The sequence below is a fragment of the Hemitrygon akajei genome, chromosome 6 (assembly GCF_048418815.1).
Source record: "Hemitrygon akajei chromosome 6, sHemAka1.3, whole genome shotgun sequence".
NCBI classification, from domain to species: domain Eukaryota; kingdom Metazoa; phylum Chordata; class Chondrichthyes; order Myliobatiformes; family Dasyatidae; genus Hemitrygon; species Hemitrygon akajei.
In genome coordinates, this window is record NC_133129.1 from 3420872 (window position 1) to 3435598 (window position 14727).

At 46.8% G+C, this 14727-nt stretch overlaps 1 long non-coding RNA gene across 1 annotated transcript; it reads left to right on the forward strand.

Annotated features, from left to right (window-relative positions):
• The first annotated feature begins 11636 nt into the window (after positions 1–11636).
• LOC140728685 (uncharacterized) lies at positions 11637–14323 on the forward strand. Its single transcript, XR_012099147.1, has 2 exons — positions 11637–11904; positions 13716–14323. It is a non-coding gene; the product is annotated as an uncharacterized lncRNA (long non-coding RNA).
• Positions 14324–14727: the final 404 nt, after the last annotated feature.

The following is a 14727-nucleotide window of genomic DNA, read 5'->3' on the forward strand; positions in this document are numbered from 1 at the left end:
AAATATCGACCTCTCTCTCTCTCTCACTCAATTTCTCACTCACTCTCTCTGTATCACTGCCTCTCTCTCCCTCCTCTCTCATTCACTATCTCTCTCTCTCTCACACTCAATTTCTCACTCACTCTCTCTCTCCCTCCTCTCTCTCAATCACTATCTCTCTTAGAAGGATGAGAGGGGATCTGATTGAGACATATAAGATTATTAAGGGATTGGACACGCTGGAGGCAGGAAGCATGTTCCCGCTGATCGGTGAGTCCAGAACTAGAGGGCCCAGTTTAAGAATAAGGGGTAGGCCATTTAGAACAGAGATGCGGAAAAACTTTTTCACCCAGAGAGTGGTGGATATGTGGAATGCTCTGCCCCAGAAGGCAGTGGAGGCCAAGTCTCTGGATGCATTCAAGAGAGAGTTAGATAGAGCTCTTATAGATAGCGGGGTCAAGGGATATGGGGAGAGGGCAGGAACGGGGTACTGATTGTGTATGATCAGCCACGATCACAGTGAATGGCGGTGCTGGCTAGAAGGGCCGAATGGCCTACGCCTGCACCTATTGTCTATTGTCTATCTCACTCTCTCTCTCTCACTCACTCACTCACATTCTCTCTCTCTCACGCACTCATTCACTATCTCTCTCTGACTCTCATTCACTCACACATACACTCTCACTCTCTCTCACTCACTCTCACACTCTCTCTCTCCCCAGACTATTCGACAAAAGGTTGGTCAATCTCCGGCGCTGATGTGGTCTCTGCGGTGGAAGGAGCCTCCGCTGTGTTACCGTGTACTTTCACCCACCCAACTCCTGATGTCGCCCTGAACGGCTCCGTGATCTGGTACAGGGAGACAGGTGCTAAAAAACCGGTGTTTAACTGCACATATCCCGGTTCCGGCCCCTCCGGGTGCGATACAACGACACAGGAGGCTGGAGGAAGGCGGTTCGGATTCGTGGGGAACCTCAGTCGGAGAGATGCCTCGATAATGGTGGAGCGTCTGAACCGGAGTGACGGTGGTCGGTATTGGTGCCGGCTGGAGCTCAATGTTGGCAAATTTCAAACGGTGGTTCTAACAAATCTGTCTGTGAGAGGTGAGGACCGATGTTTAAGCATTGAGTTGTAAAACTACACTAATCATTTCACATTTTATCTCCCTGAAAACTCATTTTATTCATAATTTGCAAGTACATTTTGCAGGATAATCATGTCAAATAGATGTGATTGTCATGTGCACTATCACATCGAACAACAGCGCCGTACAGGCCCTTCAGCCCACAATGTTGTGCTGACCCTTAAACCTGCTCCAAGATCAATCTAGCCCCCTTGACTCCCACATACCCCTCCATTTCTACAACATCCCCCTCCCCCTCTCCCCCTCTCCCTCTCTCCCCCTCTCCCCTCCCCCACTCCCCCTCTCCCCTCCCCCTCTCCCCTCTCCCTCTCCCACTCTCCCCCTCCCCCTCCTCCCCTTCCCCTCCCCCCTCTCCCACTCTCCCCCTCTCCCTCTCTCTCCCCCCTCCCCCTCTCCCCTCCCCCCTCTCTCCCCCTCTCTCCCCCTCTCCCCCTCTCTCCCCCCTCCCCCTCCCTCTCCCCCTCTCTCCCCCCCTCCCCCTCTCCCCTCCCCCTCCCCCTCCCCCTCTCTCCCCTCCCTCTCTCCCTCTCCCCCTCCCTCTCCCCCTCCCCCTCTCCCCGGTCCGTGACGCTGCTGCCATTTCAGTCAGCAATGAAGGGCCTCCATCTCTGGCAGCATTCAGGGCTTCCTTCATCGTGTCAGTAGCTTCCTCTCGGTTTTCACTGCTGTCAGTCATACAATTCCCGAGTGGGACTCAGGAATACCGTCACACTCAGATGTCGAAGGGTTCTCCATTGCTGTTTCCATAACAACATTGTTTTACCCGTCAGGGTTGTTACCCTGAGCTGAACCCCCGAACCTGGAGGATCAGTGATCCTCTCTTACAGAGAATATAGAAACAGAAATCTACAGCACATTACAGGCCATTCGGCCCACAATGCTGTGCTGACCATGTAACCTACTCTACAGAGATTACCTCAGGGCTCTTGAACTTAATCCCACAGCTGATGAATGCCAGTCCACCATACACCTTCTTAACACCACTGTCAACCTGTGCAGCAGCTTTGAGTGTCCTATGGACAGAGTCCCCAAGATCCAGCTCATCCTCCACACTGCCACCAGTCTTACCATTCATATATTCTGTATTCAAATTTGACCTACCAGAATGAATCACTTCACACTTATCTGGGTTGAACTCCATCTGTTCTACACACCCTCCACTCTCTGTGTAATGAACCTGCCTCTGACCTCTGACATCCCCCCAATACTTTCCAGGAAAAGTCTCTGGCTGTCTGCTCGATTATGCCTCTTATCATCTTGTTCACCTCTATCAAGTCACCTCTCATCTTTCTTCACTCCCAAGAGCAAGTCTCCAGCTCGCTCAACCTTTCGTCATTAAACATCCTCTCTGGTCTGGGCAGCATCCTGGTAGATCTCCTCTACATCCTCTCGTAAGCTTCCTCATCCTTCCTATAATGAGGTGAGTGGAACTGAACTTACTTGCTGCTGCAGGTTCGATTTTCATTGCACGTCTGCCTACGTGTCTGCACAGGTGCAGTGAAAATCCAGTTGCCACAGCAACACAGGCACAGAGTGTTGCATCAGAAAAGCAGCAATCAAGGTCAAGTTTATTGCTATCTGACTGTACACAGATACAGAACGTCAAGGTGTCTTGTACATCAGTCAATGAAAGCAAGCATGCAGGTACAGCAGGCAGTGAAGAAAGCTAATGGCATGCTGGCTTTTATAACAAGAGGAATTGAGTTTCGGAGTAGAGAGGTCCTTCTGCAGCTGTACAGGGCCCTGGTGAGACCCCACCTGGAGTATTGTGTGCAGTTTTGGTCTCCAAATTTGAGGAAGGACATTCTTGCTATTGAGGGAGTGCAGCGTTGGTTCACAAGGTTAATTCCCGGAATGGCGGGACTGTTGTATGTTGAAAGATGGGAGCGACTGGGCTTGTATACACTGGAATTTAGAAGGATGAGAGGGGATCTGATTGAGACATTTAAGATTATTAAGGGATTGGACACGCTGGAGGCAGGAAGCATGTTCCCGCTGATGGGTGAGTCCAGAACTAGAAGCCACAGTTTAAGAATAAGGGGTAGGCCATTTAGAACTGAGATGCGGAAAAATTTTTTCACCCAGAGAGTGGTGGATATGTGGAATGCTCTGCCCCAGAAGGCAGTGGAGGCCAAGTCTCTGGATGCATTCAAGAGAGAGTTAGATAGAGCTCTTATAGATAGCGGGGTCAAAGGATATGGGGAGAGGGCAGGAACGGGGTACTGATTGTGTATGATCAGCCATGATCACAGTGAATGGCGGTGCTGGCTAGAAGGGCCGAATGGCCTACTCCTGCACCTATTGTCTATTGTAAACACGGGACTGTTGCCTGTGCCACGAGACAGAGAGGGTAGGAACAGGAAGTTATGGCAGATGAATGCGTGGCTGAAGAGTTGGTGCAGGGGGCAGGGGTTCAGATTTCTGGATCATTGGGATCTCTTCTGGGGAATGTCTGACCTGTACAAAAAGGACGGGCTGCACCTGAACTGGAAAGGGAGCAATATCCTGGTGGGCAGGTTTGCTGGAGCTGTTGGAGAGCGTTTAAACTAGTTTGGCAGGGGGGTGGGAATCAGAATGTGAGTGCAGATATTAGGGTAGAAGGACAAGGGCATGGTGCTATGTGTTCTGAGTTGGTGAGGAAGGACAGGCAGGGGACAAAACATAAACGTAGCCAGTTAGAGGGGTTGAAATGTGTCTATTTCAATGCTAGGAATATTAGGAATAAAGGGGATGAACTTCAAGCATGGATCAGTACATGGAACTACGATGTTGTGGCCGTTACTGAAACTTGGCTGGAGGAAGGGCGGGATTGGCTGATGCAGGTACCAGGGTTTAGGTGTTTTAAAAGGAACAGGATGGGAGGTAGAAAGGGGGGGTGGTGAGTAGCATTACTGATCAGGGATAGTATCACGGCTATAGAAAGGGAGGACACTGCAGAGGGAGTGTCCACTGAGTCGGTGTGGGTGGAAGTCAGAAATAGGAAGGGATCAATCACTGTGCTGGGAGTAGTCTATAGGCCCCCAAATAGCCCTCGGGACACCGAGGAGCAGATAAGCAGGCAGATTTTAGAATGGTGCAGGAAATACAGGGTTGTAGTTATGGGTGATTTCAACTTCTCTCATATTGACTGGTACCTCCTGACAGCAAGGGAGATAGATGGACCTGAATTTGTCAGGTGTGTTCAAGAAGGATTCCTGACACAGTATGTGGACCGGCCGATGAGAGGCGAGGCCATACTGGATCTGGTTCTGGGTAATGAACCTGGTCAGGTGACAGACCTCTTGGTGGGGGAGCATTTTGGTGAGAGTGACCACAACTCCCTTAGCATCAGCATAGCTAAGGAAAAGGATAAAAACAGACAAAATGGGAAAGTGCTTAACTGGGGAAGGGCTAACAATGAAGGGATGATGCAGGAACTAGCGAGAGTAAATTGGAAACAGATGTTCAAGGGTGAAAGACCAGAAGTAATGTGGGAGAAGTTTAGGGACCACTTGTGCTGGGTTCAGGATAGATTTGTCCCTCTGAGGCAAGGAAAAAATGGTAGGAAAAGGGAACCGTGGCTGACGAAACACGTGAGGCAACTCGTCCAGAGGAAGAAGGAAGCATATGTTAGATATAAGAAGCAGAAGGGGCTCATGAGAAATATAGGGTAGCCTGGAAGGAGCTTAAGAAAGGACTTAGGAGAGCTCGAAGGGGGCATGAGAGGGCCTAGGCATGTAGGATTAAGGAGAACCCCAAGGTGTTCTACGCGTATGTGAAGAATAGGAGGATGACAAGAGCAAAGGTGGGGCCACTAAAGGATAAAGAGGGCAATATGTGCCTGGAGGCGCAGGAGTTTGGGGAGGTCCTAAATGAATACTCTGCTTCAGTATTCACAAGTGAAAAGGACCTTGATCAGGGTGAGGTCGAAATAGAGCAGGTCTGTGTGCTGGACAATGTGGAGATTATTGAAGAAGTATTGGATCTTCTTAAAAACATCAAAATTGATAAGTCCCCAGGACTGGATGTGATATACCCCAGGTTGCTGTGGGAGGTGAGAGAAGAAATCACTGGAACAGTAGCTATGATCTTTGAATCCTCTTTGGCTGCAGGGGAGGTGCCGGAGGATTGGAGAATGGCCAATGTAGCTCCCCTTGTTTAAAAATGTTAAGAGGGAGAATCCTGTGAACTAGAGACTGGTGAGTCTTACGTCGGTGCTCTGAAAACTATTGGAAAGGATTCTTAAGGATAGGATCTCTGAGCATTTGGAGAGGTACAGTCTACTCAAGGATAGTCAACATGGCTTTGTGAAGGGAAGGTCGTGCCTCACGAGCCTGACTGAGTTTTTTGAAGAGGTAACAAAAGAAATTGATGAGGGTAGGGCAGTAGATGTGGTCTACATGGAATTTAGCAAAGCATTTGATAAGGTCCCCCACAAGAGACTCATCCAGAAAGTCATGAGACATGGAATCAATGGAACCTTGGCTGTTTGGATAAAAAATTGGCTTACAGGAAGAAAGCAGAGGGTAGTAGTGGAAGGAAAGAATTCTGCCTGGAGGTCGGTGACTAGTGGAGTGCCACAAGGATCTATCCTGAGACCCCTACTCTTTAAGTATAACTGAGAATGCATGTAGTTTGCAGCACAGGTAAACAGTAAACAGCTCAGTACACTATCTTTGTAGAAAGCAGGGTTCACTGTAGAATTCTTTCTCAAACACACCAGCTCAGGTTGTAGAACACTTTCAGTATAGTAAGTATTGATCAGTATTATTACTCTGTATTGATTAGTGTTGTTACAGTATAGTGACTTGTGTTGTTATACAATACTGACTGGTGTTGTTTCATTGTGGTGATTGTGTTGTCATACTGTACTGATTAGTGTTGTTATACTGCAGTGACTAGTGTTTTTACACTGTACTGAGTAGTGTTATAATTCTGTAGTGACTAATGCTATGACACTGTTATGCCTAGTGTTGTTATGCTGTTGTGACTAGAGATGTTACTCTGTAGTGAGTAGTGTTATTACACTTTAGTGAATAGAGTGGTCACACTACAGTGACTAGTGTTGTTACAATGTAGTGACTGATGTTCTTACACTAGTGGTATAACAACATTAGTGGTTAATGTTGTTATACTTTAGTCATTAGCATTATTGCACAGTAGTGACTAGTGTTGTTACGTTGTACTGATTAGTGTTGTTACACTGTAGTGATTAGTATTGTTGCACTGTACTGACTAGAGTTGTCACACTGTACTGATTGGTGTTATACTGTACTGATCGGTGTTGTTACACTGTACTGATTGGTGTTGCTGCAGTGTATTGATATGTGTTGTTTCACTGTAATGGCTGTTACATTGTACTGATCGGTGTTGTTAGACTGTACTGATTGGTCTTGTTACACTCCACAGATTAGTGATGGTGTCAATTGGTTCAACAACTGAATGTCTGAAGGGAATTAGCTGTTCCTGAACGTGGTGGTGTGAGATTTAAGCTTCTCTACCTCCTGCCCGATGGGACTGTTTTATATTCGAAAGAGTTTCCTTAGTTTGAATGGTTTGCAATGAGTGAGACACATGTGGGGGTCTTTTCATTCTGGTGGTCACTGAGGGGAGTATTTATTGTTTTGTTGACTGGAAATTTTGTCAGTGTTAAACATGTTTGGTGGGGGTTAACTGATATATTCAGGCACCTGTCCTTCCCTCAGCTCCCGGCGAGAGTGTTCCAGTGCTGAACGGGACTGAAGGAGTTTCAGCTACGTTACCCTGTGTGTTCACACGGCCTCGGCAGAGACTCCTCAACGCACACACGGTGACGTGGATGAGGAAGGATCCCTACCGACACATCATCACCTTCAGTCACCATGGAAATGGATTGTGGGCAGTGGAAAACGGAGTGACTCGGTACGAGCTCGTCGGGGACCCAGAGCTGGGAAATGCCTGGATCAGGATCAAGCAGCTGAGAGTGGAGGACAGTCACAGCTACCTGTGTCTGGCTGAGTTCAGGAAAGGTGATCATGATTACTCATCCTACGTCAAACCCCCATTTATCCATGTGATCCAGAGTGAGATCCAGCTGCAGGTCAGACCAGGTAAGAAATCATTGACACATTCTGCAGGGCATGGGGAGGGTTTTAGGGGTGGGTGGGGGGAAGCCTGCTGCCATTATCCTTTCTCTAATCAACCCCACCCCCGGGTTTATCTGTCTGTCTCCGAGTGAGATCTGACTGTAGATCAGACCCGGAAAAGAACCCGTCGCCACATTCAAGTTCAAGTTTAATTGTCAATCAGCCACACGTGCATACAGCAAAACAAAACAGCATTCCCCCAGGACAAGGTGTAAAGCAGAGTAGCAACAGCACACAGTACACATCGTTACGATCGCAGAAAAGCATACAGTCACAAAAAGACATAATATAGCCCAAGTTCCTGAGTGGTCTGGCTTGGAGCTGGATGGTAGATTGGATATTGTCCTGGTCCAGCTTGTCTCTCACTAAGTGAACACTGGGGGCAGCACTGAGCAAAAGAGGAAGGCAGCACCGATGGGAGGGGCCTGTCCCCAACCCACGACGGACCCCAGCACGTCCACAGAGGCCTCTGCTCTCTCCCACACCATCTCGGCATCTTCTGCAGTGTTCAGGGATGGGTCAGAACCTCCAGCACACATTGTATTCAGTGTCCAGACTCCGGGGATGAAAGTTATGTCGGCCACTCCCAGCCTCAGCTGGTGTTGAGTTCCATTTCCCCACCACATCTCCATCTCAGACGGTCCCTCACACAGGGTGGCCCCCAGACCTTCAAAGGGCCCCCTGGCGGGGCCTTGCCTGAGCCTGGGAGGAATGAGTGGAGTTCTAACGGAGGATCAGGAAGCTTCCCAGAGAAGATGCACACTCAACGTTTCAGGAAGAGCTTCTTCCTTTCTGCTGATTTCTGAATGGACAATGAGAAAAGTGAGGGCCATCTCACTTTTTTCCTTATTTTTCCCTCTTTTTGTGCTACTTATTTAATTTAAAATTATACATGTAGGTATATATTTCTTATTGAAATTTACAGTTTTTAATTAATATGTATTGCAATGTATAACAGGGTGTCAGGGTGAAGATATGTCTTTACCAAAGGAGGTGTAAGACACTCCTACCCTCCACTAGCCTTCACTTTACCCTTGGGTGAGGTGTAGCCCCTGCTTAGCCCCCCCCCCCCCCCGATCAGGGTCACGTGAATCCATGGGATCAGGTGGTGGATGGTCGTACAAGCAGCTGGTGCAGATCACAAATTCTGGTTATGCGACCACTGACACCAGGCAGACAATCTCTCAAGAGTATTGACAATGGCTGGGCTCACCCGTCCTGTACAGACACTGCTCAGAAGAAGGTGATGGAAACCACTTTTGTAGAAAAATTGCCAAGAACAATCATGGTCATAAACAGGAGAAAATCTGCCATTGCTGGAAATCCAGAGCAACACACACAAAATACTGGAGGAACTCAGCAGGTCGGGCAGCGTCTATGGGGAAAGGATCAAACGTTCATTTTATTGTCAAAGTTTGCATGTAGAATACAACTCTGATATTCATCTTCTCCAGATAACCATGATATCCAGAAAAACCATGGGATTCGTTACAAGAATAGACATCAATACCCCCACACGAAAAGGAAAAAGAAAAATCTCGCAAACCTCAAACCCCCCCAACCTCCCTCCCTCGCACAAAAGCCAACAGATCGCCCACCTGGAAGACGATCGTCAGAAGATCAAAAGCCCCAAGAATCCAAACCCCTCCCTCTCAAAAAATACAGTGCTGACAGCACCAAACCCAACACCCTCTCGCCACACAGATCACCCACACAGAAAAGTCAACAGGAACATCAGACACCAATCCCTAACCCCTCCCTCACACAAAAAACAATACATCGTTGCTATAGAACCCCAACCCACCAATCAGCAACAGGAACATCAGACACTAATCCTTAACCCCTCCCTCACACAAAAAACAATACATCGTCCCTCTAGAACCCCAACCCACCAATCAGCAACAGGAACATCAGACACCAATCCCTAACCCCTCCCTCACACAAAAAACAATACATCATCCCTCTAGAACCCCAACCCACCAATCGGCAACAGGAACATCAGACACCAATCCCTAACCCCTCCCTCACACAAAAAACAATACATCGTCCCTCTAGAACCCCAACCCACCAATCAACAACAGGAACATCAGACACCAATCCCTAACCCCTCCCTCACACAAAAAACAATACATCGTCCCTCTGGAACCCCAACCCACCAATCAGCAACAGGAACATCAGACACCAATCCCTAACCCCTCCCTTGCACAAAAAACAATACATCGTCCCTCTAGAACCCCAACCCACCAATCGGCAATAAGAAAGAAAACAGAAACTGAAGGAAAGCAAAATAAACTACAGCCCAACAGTCACATCAATCTCAGAATTTCAAACATTCCTCCCACCAGAATTGAGTAAACAGTCGATGTTTTGTGCTGAGACTCTGCATCAGAACTCATGAAAGGGCCTGTTCTGCAGGGTGTGAGTCCTGATGAAGGGGTCAGCCTGAAACGTCAGCTGTTTACTCTTCTCCAGAGATGCTGCCTGGCCTGCTGAGTTCCTCCAGCATTTTGTGTGTGTTCATCATGGTTAAGAGACTGTGATTGCCCACATCACACAACACAGCACATACCGATGATGATGATTGCAATGTACTGCTGCACAAAACACAAGCCGGTGAAATTATCCTAATCCCGATTGTGATTCTGCAGAATGTCAGGGGGAGGAGGCAGACAGGACACGATTACAGGGCTCAACCTATCACATTGATCTATAAGAAGATAAGAAATAGGAGCAGGATTCGGCCATCCGGCCCATCGAGCCTGTCCCGCCATTCAATAAGATCATGGCTGATCTGTCGGTAAACTCAGCTCCATCTACCTGCCTTTTCCCCATAACCCTTAATTCCCTTACTATGTAAAAACCTATCTAACAGTTTCTTAAAAATTTAGTGAAGAAGCCTCAATTACTTCCCTGGGCAGAGAATTCCACAGATTCACCACTCTCTGGGAAAAACAGTTTCTCCTCATCCCCATCCTAAATCTTCTCCCCGAATGTTGAGGCAATGTCCCCTAGTTCTAGTCTCACCTGCCAATGGAAACAACTTTCCTGCTTCTACCTTATCTATCCCTTTCAAAATTTTGTATGTTTCTATAAGATCCCTCCCATTCTTCTGAACTCCAGAGAGTATAGTCCCAGGCGACTCAATCTCTCCTCACAGGTTAACCCCTTCATCAAGACAGAAGCCAGCCTGCCTCCATGGATTCTGTCTACACTTCTCACCGTCTCTGTGAAACAGACTGCAAAATCAGAGACCCTCCCATCCACCCTGGACATTCTCTCTTCGGCCCTCTCCCACTGGGCAGAAGATACAACAGCCTGGATGCACGGACCACCAGGCTGAAGGACAGCTTTTATCCTACAGTTATAACTATGGAGTGGTCCCCCAGTACGATAAGATGGACTCTCCACCTCATTATTTATTTGTTTATTCATTTAGAGATACAGCACGGAACAAGCCCTTCCGACCCATCGAGCCACACCACCCAGAAACCCACCTATTGAACCCACGACGATTTACAATGACCAATTAACCGACGTGCCGGTCCATCCTTAGACTGTGGGAGGAAACCGGAGCACCCAGAGGACACAGCCTCAGGACAGAACAACGTCCCTTTAGAACAGATTTGTGGGGAAATTATTTAGCCAGATGGTGGTGAACTTGAGGAATTTGTTGCCACAGACGACTGTGAAGGTCAAATCTTGGTCTTTTAGCAGAGGTTGAGAACTTCTTGATTAGAAAGGGCATCAAATTTTATGGGAGATGGTAGTAGAATGGAGTTGAGAAGAATAACAGACAGACATACTTTATTGATCCCGAGAGAAATTGGTTTTCATTACAGCCGCACCAACCAAGAATAGTGTAGAAATTTAGCAATATAAAACCATATATAATTAAATAATATTTAATCATGCCAAGTGGAAATAAGTCCAGGACCAGCCTATTGGCTCAGGGTCTCTGACACTCCGAGGGAGGAGTTGTAAAGTTTGATGGCCACAGGCAGGAATGACTTCCTCTGACGCTCAGTGTTACATCTCGGTGGAATGAGTCTCTGGCTGAATGTACTCCTCTGCCTAACCAGTACATTATGGAGTGGATGGGAGACATTGTCCAAGATGGCATGCAACTTGGACAGCATCCTCTTGTCAGACACCACCGTCAGAGAGTCCAGTTCCACCCCCACAACATCACTGGCCTTATGAATGAGTTTGTTGATTCTATTGGTGTCTGCTCCCCTCAGCCTGCTCCCTCAGCACACAACAGCAAACATGACGGAATGGCGGATAAGATTCGATGGGCCAAGTGGTCCAGACCTGCTTCTGTACCTTCTGATCTATGGGCTTACTACAGGTTAAAACTTTTTGTTCAAGTGTTTAATTCTTGTCACTCAGATCTCTACATTCTTATTAATCCCACTTTTTATTCCTTCACTCACAAGTTATCATCTGTAGTTTCTTCAGTAAAAATCTGCTAAATGATAAATGCATCTACACAGTGACAGATTTTAATAAGTCTATATTATTGGTCTCTCCCCCTTTGCCTGAGTCTGGATTGACCTCTCTCACTTTCTCTTCAGGGACAGGCGCTTCTGAAACCGTGCTGATGTTGTGTATCCCACTCGGACTGAAAACTCTCGCCCTTTTAGTGATGGGCGCCGTTCTCTACGGTGACAAACTCAGGTACTGTATGTACTAATGCTGAAGGCTCTTGCCGGGACGTGACTGAAATCCGATTCACTCAGACAGTCGGGGGATGTTGGGAACTGACTCAAACACTTGAGGCGTTCCAGTCAGTACTTGTCGTTCGCTGTTTGTGGAAGCATCACAGAAAATACTGATTGCATCATAACAGTGACTCCTGCAGAAGAGTTTGTAGACTATTTAGCATTTTGAGATACCTTTCGGATTAAACGTACCCGCTAAACAGCCACTAAATGATAGACAAATGTATGGATGTGTAGGAGGAAACAAGAGAAAACCTGCAGATGGTGTAAATTAAAGCGACACACACAAAATGCTGGAGGAACTCAGCAGGCCAGGCAGCATCTATGGAAAAAGTACAGTCGACCTTTCGGGCAGAGACCCTTCGGCAGAACTAGAGGAAAGGGTTAGAGCATCTGGCACCCCTTGTTAGAAAGAATGTACGCTCTTCCCATGTGAGCGTCGGTTTCCCCGGGTGCTCTGGCTTCCTCCCACGGTCCAAAAATGTTCCGGTTATCAGATTAATTGTTCATTGTGAACCGTCCTGTGATTAGGCTGGGATTACATCCCTGAGTTGCTGGGTGTCATGACTCGGTGGGCCGTTGTCTCTGTAAATAACAAAATGATAAATAATAGATTGAGCTTAGAGAAGGCTGACAGGTTGGCATAACATCGAGGGCCGAAGGGCCTGTACTGTGCTGGAATGTTCTACATTCTAATTACAAATCTAATGTTGATGTGCACAAAAGTACACTCTGGAACCCAGAAGAAACAACAATACGGGAAAGTTTCGACTCTAGCCATCCCACATGCACTGGGATCAGGTAGTGTAGTCAACCCAGGGTGAATCTGGTCTCTTGGTCTACACAAGACTAGTCTATGAGGCGAAATCCCTCAGAGATTTAGCTCTTGACTGAATCTCTGCCGCCATCTCCCTTCACAATAATCCAGTTTAAACTGTTAGTGTATCAACTTCAAACATATTAACACTGAAAATTATTCAAATTATTTCCATGTCTCTAATATCATTGATAATCAGGTTCCTCCTTAAATTACAGCCTCGATCTGTTACTGTCCCCAACTCGTTTCATTTACTTAGTTCCTATGATTTTTGTATCCATTTCCCTCTCTTCCAGATTCATCCTAAGAAATCTGATATTCAAATACCTGTATCCTAGAAACTGAATCACAGACAGGATTAAATTCACTCTGCCATTCATATAGGATTTTCCTTTTGAATGGATATTCTGAGGGATTTCCTGAGCCAGAGGATGCTGAATCTGTGGAATTTACAGCCATAAATGCCTGTGGCAATACTTAAAACAGAGATTGATGGGTTCCTGAATAGTAAGGGTGTCAAAGATGATGGGATGAGGACAGGAGAAAGGGGTTGTTAGGGATAATAAATCAACCACGATGGGATAGCAGAGCAGAATAGAAGGGCTGAATGCCAAAAGTCTGATGTTATTTCATATGCTTACGGTCTGAATCTAAGTACCACACTATTTTATCAATATTATCCTATAGCCCAAGACCATCTTCCTGTCAACAACAACACCTATATTACGTCATCGTAAGGTTTCCAACTGAATAACTGAATAAATGTTTGGGCTCATATCTAGTTTTGTTGTCAAACACTGATACCAATGACAAAATTTATTCTGTGGGAAATCCCATTCATATCTCAATCCAAATCCCTTCAAAGGTTCTAAGTGAATTGGGGGGAGGGAGTCGGATGTGGTGTCATTGCATGATCTAGATTCGTGTTAACCGTTTCGTTCCGTCCACAGAAAGCGACGAGACTGATCCACCGCAGGAGACTGAGAAGACCGGTTTTCCAACCACAAGATGCAGACACAACGAGATCCAATGAGAACACCATGTTCCACATGAAGAAATGTTATCTGTTTTTAATTGGCCTCCTCCTACATTGACTCTACAACCTGTTGCGGAATTCTGGGCTGAACGTGCCAAATATGTAGAACCAGAGAAAGATCGTAGATAGAGGCCTAATTAAGGCGGCGGTAAACGTCGCACAGACAGCAATCACTATTGGGCTTAGGACAGTGAGTGGGGCTTGTGGCCAATTGGTTAAGGCTTTGGGCTAGCGATCTGAAGGTCATTAGTTCGAGCCCCAGCCAAGGCAGCGTGCAACGCACTTAACCCCACACTGCTCCTGCACGTTTATAGCCCAGTGGCAGCGGTTGGTGTAGTATGGACAGGAGAAGAGAATGAGTAGGTGTGAGGTCAACCTGCACTGGTCATCTTTTCTGAGTCCCAATCTGGAAATTATCCTTGAGGGAATCTTAAACAAGGTTTCCCAAGTCATTTTGCTCTGCTGTATTTTTTTGTATTTTCTCTGTATTTTGTTTCCCATTTAAAAAAATAGTTAACCTTTCATGTCTTCTACCAATGTGTATGACCATACACTTACAAACAATGCATTCCATCTCCACAAATGACAAAATGTGATGCTGAAGCTTTATAAGGCACTGGAAGGGTGGAGCAAAATGAAGATGGCGCCAAATGGCGACTCTTTTGCTTGCATCTTCCAAAACAGCTCTTTTTCTATCTTCAATATGTTTTTTTTTGCTTTTGAAGGATCTTTTTAAGACCCTGACCCAGAGTTACACCCTGACTTTGGTTCTTTGCGGGAATGGGACCCGCTCTCAGGGCCTCACGACCGGCGCTTTTTGATACCCCAAGGACGAGGCCTGCAAGCTCGCCTTCAGGGTGCCGGATTTTCGTGGTTCTGGAGACGGGGAATTCAAGGCCGGTGCCCCTGACTGAGGCGTTGCGGGA